Raw genomic sequence first — 8,242 nt, 5'->3', positions numbered from 1 at the left:
TCTTAGTTTAATTTGAAGATTTGAGAGTCGAGTTGATGTCGGATTTTGGTAAAATTGGTATGGTTGGACTCGTGTTTGGATGAGGTTTCATATTCCGTAACTTTTGTCGGGTTCCGAGATGTGGGCCCCACTGACTAATTTTTAGTGCAATTTCGGATTTTTAATGGAAAATGTAGAATTTCATATGGAATTAATTCCTATAATTTTTATTGACTGAATTGAATTGTTTATGACTAGATTTGAAGCTTCGGACGAATTCGCGAGGCGAAGGCTTGTTGAAATTTTGAATTGGTAGCAAAGCGAGGTAAGTGTTTGGTCTAACCTTAGCTTGAGGGAATAGGAGTTGAGTCTTAATTGCTACTTGCTATTTGTCGAGTACGACGTATAGGCATGGTGACGAGTATCTATACGTTGGTGTCTAGCATGACCGTGAGTCCTTATATTGCGAATATTCGAATTTTGTTATATCTTCCATGATTAAATGATGACTTCTATATGTTGTGAAGGGCATGTGAAAGAAATGGTGATATTTAATATTTGAGGAGCGTTGACTCAAGTTATAAAATGAATTACTAAGTATGAAATGAAAGAAAAAGAAAGAATTATTGAATTATTCCCTTGCCGAGATAATTGTGAAATTGTTGATATATTCCTTGCCAGGAATTTTATTGAATTATTGTGGTGCACGAAGGGTGATGCCGTGTACAGTTTTATTTTATATACTGCTTGGGTGAGGAAGAGAGTAAAAGCACGAATGGTGATGCCGTGCAGTTTATATTGATTCTTATGGTGAGGACGAGAGTAAAAGCACGAAGGGTGATGCCGTGCACTTGTACTTGATTTTTCCTAATTCTAATTGAGTTATGTTGTCATGTACGTTTATTTACTGATTTTCCGTTATTACTTGATTTTATTTCGATGTTATAGATTCCCTTACTCTATTTGCCTTGTGTTTGTTGCTTGGGTGAGGAAGAGTGTAAAGCACGAAGGGTGATGCCGTGTATTATTTTGGTGAGTGAGTATTAAAGCACGAAGGGTGATGTCGTGTATTGTTTTGGTGAGAGAGTGTTAAAGCACGAGGGTTGATGCCGTGCACTTTCTGTTTGCTGTGTTTACTTGTTATTAACAGTTCAAGTGAATTAACTGTTTAGATCCCTTTACTATTGTGATCCTTTGTGTTGGAATCCATAGTTTTTGCAATACCTCGCCTTATTTATTTTAATATGTTCAATACTTCAAATTTCAAGAATTGTTACATTTTTAACTCAATTGATTTCTCAAATAAAGTTTCCTTAAACCGTTTGAGATTGTACTTTACTTAAAAAGGAATTTCTACTATGTTTTGATTTATTAATTTCTCGTATTAAAGGTAATGATTCCTTCGATATTGTACTTTAATTGAAAATGGTATTTTCTTTATCAAATGATTTCTAAAAATAACTTCATCTTTTCTTGTTGATTTCCTAATTGGGTTGGAAGTTGTAGTCTACTTTATGTTAAGTGAATGAGGCTCCTTGAACATTCTTAATTATATTGGGTTATGGAACCTATGAGCTAAGTAACATGAAAATATTGTTGTGCAATGTGAGACAGAAATATGTGGGCACAAGGAGCCGGGGAAAATATTATGGTTTTATTTAATGGCACGTGAGTTGTCGTGCGATTGTGACATATATATGGGCACGAGGTGCTAAGAAAATATGAAAGTGGGCCGAGACCTATATTATTTATGATTATGAAATGAGGTGTCACAAGGTGACCTTTACTCGAAAGAATTATATTCGAAAGATGTTTATCTGAAAGATATTTATTTGAAGGAAATATATTCGAAATATATTTATTGAAAAGCATATTATCTTAGAGATGATTACTTGAAGGAATTATAGGCGAAAGATTTATATTTGAAGGACTTGATTAATTGATTGCACTTGTAATTATTATTTGTTGAGAAACATTTATGGTGTTCTTGTTGCCTGCTATTTATATCACTGGTTGATTATTGTTTCCATCATTGTTATTTGCTTCCTATTATTTTTTGTATATTATATTGCATAGGATTATTTGGTAGTCAGGTCCTAGCCTCGTCACTACTTCACCGAGGTTAGGCTAGGCACTTACCAGCACATGGGGTCGGTTGTGCTGATACTGCACTCTGCACTCTTTTGTGCAGATCCCAGTGCGGTAGACTTCGGACCGCAGTGAGATTGCTGTTTCTTGTTCATCAGGCGATCCGAGGTAGTCCTGCAGGCGTCCGCATGCCTTGGCGTCTCCTTCTATCTACTATTACTGTTTCTTTCATGTATTTCCAGAGACAGTGTTGTATTTATTTATTTCAGACCTTTATTTGTAGTACTCCTAGACAGTCTGTGAAGTTGTGACACCAGTCTTGGGTAGATTTGTTATGGATTGGTATTAGCAGTATTATTAAATCTTTATAATGCAGTCTTCTGCTTATTCAATTTTGTTGTTATCTAATTGTTGGCTCTTAACCGTTATCGGATTAAAAATGGTAATAAGGTAGATAGTTCAATTGGTTGGCTTGCCTAGCTTTAACTAGTAGGCCATCACGACTTCCGAGGGTGGAAAATCCGGGTCGTGACACATTAATACACGCTAAAGGAACAAAGCCCAAGCAAAAATAATCGAATTAACTCATAAATCCCAAAATTGGCCAAACCCGACCCTTAGGCCCAAGTCTTGAATTTCGATAAAAATCATATCAATAGAATCCTTGTCCTCCCACGAGTCCATATATACCAAGAACATCAAAATCGGACCTCAAATGGTCCCTCAAATCCCCAATTTACACTCTCCAATTTCAAGCCCTAATTCTCCAATTTTAGGTTTTAAATCCCACTAATTTTATGTCTAATTAGTAAATCACCATAAAATCGAGTATTGAGTTCAAAAATCTTACCTCCAATTGTTTCCATTCGAATCCCTCTTCAATCGCTCTCAAAAAACTTCAAAACTGTTCAATAATGGAGGAAATAAGCTAAAAATCGTAAAGGTAACTATTTAAACATTCTGCCCAAGCATTAATTCCTTAATCGCGATCGCGGAAACTGACTCGCAATCGTGAAGAACAAAAACTGATTGCCCTCATTTAACCTTATGCGATCACATAAACCTCCATCCACTACCAACCGGAAAGCGCCAAAATTCCAATTTCGCCAATTCAAGCCTAAATCTTCCATGGACCTCGAAAATACATTCCGATCAAGCTCCCAAGTCCCAAATAACCTAACAAATCTATCCGAAATATTGGAATTCACATCCGAGACCTTTCTCACATAAGTCAACATCAGATTGACTTTTTCAACTTAAGCTTACTCAAAAGAGACTAAGTGTCTCATTTCTCTACAAAACCACTCTGAACCCTAACCAACCACCCTAATACCATATAATACAGCTGAACAAGACATAAAGAAGTATAAATGGGGGAAACAGAGCGGTAACTCATAAAACGACCAGCCGTGTCGTTACATGGACAAGCAGGTTCGAAAGCTGAGGTTAAAGAATATTGTATCAGTAAAGGTTTAGTGGCGGGGTCAGTCGGTCAAGGAGGTGACTTGGGAGACTGAGCGGGATATGCGTAGCCATTATCCTCATCTTTTCTCCACTTCAGGTACGTCTCTATGCTCGTTCGAGGACGAACGAATGTTTTAAGAGGAGGAGGATGTAACGACCCGGCTGGTCGTTTTATGAATTAAAGCCCCAATACCCTATTAACTTCTTTCCCCGTGTTTAATTCTGCTATTATGACTTGCCGGGATAATTCATTTTGAGTTTTAGAGTGTTTTGGGACACTTAGTCCCTAAATGAGAGCTTAAGTCTTAGAAATTAGACCGTAGTAGGATTTGTATGAATATGGGTCTGGAATGGAATTCCGTCAATTCTGTTAGCTTTGTTGGTGATTTCGGGCTTAGGGGCGTGTCCGGATGGTGTTTTGGAGGTTCGTAGCTTATTTAGGCTTGAAATACCAAAAGTTGAATTTTGAAGTTTTCGGATCGATAGTGAGATTTTGATATCGGGGTCGGAATCCAATTTCAAAAGTTGGAGTAGGTCTATAGTGTTGAATCTGACTGATGTACAAAATTTGGGATCAATCAGATGTGGTTTGGTTGGTTTCGGCATCAATTGAAGAATTCTTGAGAGTTCAAGTTCATTAGGCTTGGATTGGAGGGTGATTCGTAGTTTTAGCATTGTTTGATGTGATTTGAGAGTTTTACCGAGTCCTTATGATGTCTTAGGATTGATTGGTATGTTTGGTTTAGGTCCCAGGGGCCTCAGGTGAGTTTCAGATGCTTAACGGAATTGAATTTGGACTTAGGCAATTTCTGAATTCTAACTCTAATTTGGTTCTACTACATTAATCTATTGTTATTTTTCTCATCTAATTAAGGAATTTGAGGGTAGAAGTTTGGAAATGGGGGAATAAGTTCCCCAAATAGAAAATCTGAGTTTTGAATAAGAATTTGACATCGGATTGGATGATTTTTGTACGAGTGAACTCGTGAGTGAATGGGTGTTCATAATCTATAATATTTACCCAATTCCGAGACGTGGGCCTGGGGAGGATTTTTGGCATTTTTCTATTTTCTTGCATTAGCTTCGATTCCTTTAGCTAAAATCATTGTTTTAGTTATATTTACATTATGAAACTGATTTTATTAGATTTGGGCCACTCGGATTTGGATACTCGTGGCAAGAGCGTGATATCAGATTGATTTTTGAGCTGGTTCAAGGTAAGTGACTTGCCTAAACTTGTTCGGGGGAACTTCCCTTAGGATTTTGGTTCTGTTGTTATATGAATGTCGTGTATGTGATGTGACGAGTGTGTACATGTGCTAATTGTCGAGAAAAACCTCATTTTCATTAAGCAAATACCTGTGTTTTTCATTTAGTTGAAAATACTAGATCATGTAGTCTCCTTCTTATCTTAAGAAAGCATGTCTACATTCCTTAAAGGTCTTATATTGTCCCAATTCACATTATTTTACCTTGTTATATATTTAGCCAGTAGGGCCCTGACCTGATCTCGTCATTACTCGACCGAGGTTAGGCTTGGCACTTACTGAGTACCACTGTGGTGTACTCATGCCCTTTCTTGCACATGTTTTTTGTGTGCAAATCCAGGTTCTTCTGCTCAGCCATACTATCCGTGAGACGAGGCAATTCAGAGACTTCAAGGTATATCTGCCGCGTCCGCAGACCTAGAAGTCCTTCTCTATTGTCCCTTCAGTTATAGTCTTTTCCATGTATTTCCTTTGTATTAGACTTCTAAAGTTAGAAACCTTATATATTTTTCTTTAGCCTGTAATTCGTGAGATTCCGGGTTTTGGGAGTGTTATTATTGATCGAGAGTGTTATTATTGTATATGCCGAGTGGTATTTTAAACACTTTATCTATATTTATCTGTCAGATGGCTAGTTGTAATTTTAAATTCCTTTTTCCGCAAATTGATAGGCTTACCTAGTCGTAGAGACTAGGTGCCGTCACGACAGTTCATGGAGGGAGAACTTGGGTCGTGACATCAATGAAATACGATTAGACCCAACCAATACACCCCATCCTTTGGCCGAAAACCGGTGAGCCGCTGCAAAGTCTCCAGGTACTGAGCTCCCGTATAATCTGTCATGCCTCGCGACAAAGAGACAGAAAGTCCATCAACCGGCAGCCCATAAAGGACCTCCACATCCTGCAGCGTGATAGTGGCCTTGCCAATGGGCAAATAGAATGTGTGCATCTCTAGTCGCCACCGCTATATCAAAATCGTGAGCAACGACCAATCCAGCTGCAGCCGGCCGATCTCAATGGTCATATAAAAATCCGTATCCTACAGGAGTCTGACTACACGGGGATGGAGCTGGAATTCCTTAAGAAAGTCCCAGACATCGTCTATTCTCCTAGAACGTAAAGTCTGGGCCAATAGCTCCCCCTCCCATATGTAGGAAGACATATGCTCGTCCTGTAGCTGTAGTAGCTCTAGGGAGGCAGGTCCAGGATGCAAAGGCGGAACCGCCATGACAACTACTATAAATTGAATAAAATTAATTATATTATTTTTCTTTTCCACTGCTTAAATATATTGCAATATCTTGAATAGTAAATTTTATTTGATATTTTTACTATATTGTTAATTAGGATGATACATTTTCAATATTACAATTTTATATTTTATACGTTACTTTATTATGTTAGTTTTATTATTTTATATATTAGTTTTATTATTTTATATGTTTGTTAGTTATTCATCTATTTTTTACTACACATGATTTAATTATTAAATATTCATATTTTGGTTCGAGACACAATATTTGAGGCCCAGTAGCACCAATGTATCCTGAATTCTTATGTTCATGATGAGAAATTTTTTCCGATTTTTCACTCAACAGGTCTGTTATTTTATATGTTAGTTTATTATTATATATGTTAGTTTTATTATTTAATATGTTAGTTTATTATTTTATATGTTAGTTTTATTATTTAATATGTTAGTTTTATTATTTAATATATTAGTTTATTATTTTATATATTAGTTTTATTATTTAATATGTTAGTTTTATTATTGAATATGTTAGCTTTATTATTGTATATGTTTGTTTTTTTATTTTATATGTTTGTTTTTTTTGACTTATTTTTTACTATACTAAAATTAAATAATTAAATTTTCATAACTATACAAGATTTTATTATTACATAATCACATTTTATTCCGGACACAATATTTGAAGTCCAGTAGTACCAATGTATCCTAAATTCTTATGTTCTTACATTTGTTGACTATAATTGGTGATAATTTGTGTTTGAATATCAGTTTTTTGACGTATTTTTGGGAATAAGAGATACTTAAATGATTCATTTCTATAACTACAAGGATACTACGCTAAAGAGTACTACGTTTTACTACGCTAAAAGATCACTATATTACAAATACGAACACTACATTAGGCCATAAGATACCACTACAGGGTACTAAAGTAAAAATTTATCTAGCTTACTAGTCTTTTAGCAAATTTAATAATCTAAACCAGATAAAAACAACAAATCAATTTAATCACAAAATAATCACGAAATTACATATACCACAATAAAAATTAACTAATTAACATTTTTAACAACTAATAACAATTTCTCTATTTTAAAATTTTTGTAGCACCCTAATACTATAATCCGGATAAAAGATAACAAATTAGTTAAATCGCAAAACAATCACAAAAAAAAACTAATATGCATTTTTATACAAGTTTTAACAAAAACTAAGTCGAAATACCTCAATTTAAGGTTTTTAGAAAGTCGAAGTGTCACGACCCGGATTTTCCACCCTCGGGAGTCGTGATGGCGCCTACTAATGAGAGCTAGGCAAGCCAAATGCTTAAAACACCTTTCCTGCTTCCTTTCAACAATATAATAAGCGAGACAAAATCTAAACGGAAGACTTTAAATTTAAAACAACTGAAAACCAAAGGTGCGGAAGTTTGAACTAAAATGCTACCCAGAGTTTGGTGTCACTAGCTCACGGACTACTACAGAATGCTACAAACAATGTCTGAAAGGAAAATACATCATGTTTGTCTGATACAAGATAAACAAACGAAAAACATGGAAAAGGACTTCGGCCTGCGAACACCAGCTAGGCTACCTCGAGAGTCCCTGGGCTGAAGATAGCTCCCAAAAGTCCTACTGCTGCGGTCCAAAAGCTGCTCCCTGATCTGTGCACAAAAATTGCACAGAGTGCAGCATCAGCACAACCGACCCCATGTGCTGGTAAGTGCCTGGCCTAACTCCGGGGAGGTAGTGACGAGGCTAGACAGGACCTACCACAATTAACATGTATAGATATATATAACAAGTGCAAGAAACAATAACAAGATAATACAAAGTAAAGCTAGGAGGGGACATGCTATTGGGGAGTAACAGATAAAAATGAAGTATCGTAAACAAACAGAAGAAACTCCGGTTTCCATAATATATATATATATATATATATATATATATATATATATAGTGGACAGCGTGCCACACGATCCCATAATATCATATATAGTGGACGGTATGCCACACGATCCCATAATATCATATAATATCTGGCTTCATATAGTAGACCCCTTCAGGGGAGGATAACAACTCAATACCTTTAACCCGACAAGGGTACAGCTAACAGGCCAAAATATCCCGACAAGGGAGAGTATATATTAGTCTACACATCCCGGCAAGGGAGTACTCACAACACATTCT

At 36.1% G+C, this 8,242-nt stretch overlaps 1 long non-coding RNA gene across 1 annotated transcript; it reads left to right on the top strand.

Moving 5' to 3' along the window:
* Positions 1-232: 232 nt before the first annotated feature.
* LOC142175710 (uncharacterized) lies at positions 233-2,393 on the top strand. The gene is made up of 2 exons (XR_012704777.1): positions 233-304; positions 2,171-2,393. It is a non-coding gene; the product is annotated as an uncharacterized LOC142175710 (long non-coding RNA).
* Positions 2,394-8,242: the final 5,849 nt, after the last annotated feature.

Source organism: Nicotiana tabacum, chromosome 22 (assembly GCF_000715075.1).
Source record: "Nicotiana tabacum cultivar K326 chromosome 22, ASM71507v2, whole genome shotgun sequence".
In the NCBI taxonomy this organism is placed as follows: domain Eukaryota; kingdom Viridiplantae; phylum Streptophyta; class Magnoliopsida; order Solanales; family Solanaceae; genus Nicotiana; species Nicotiana tabacum.
The sequence above is the reverse complement of the archived record's forward strand: the minus strand, read 5'-3'. Positions and strand labels throughout refer to the sequence as shown.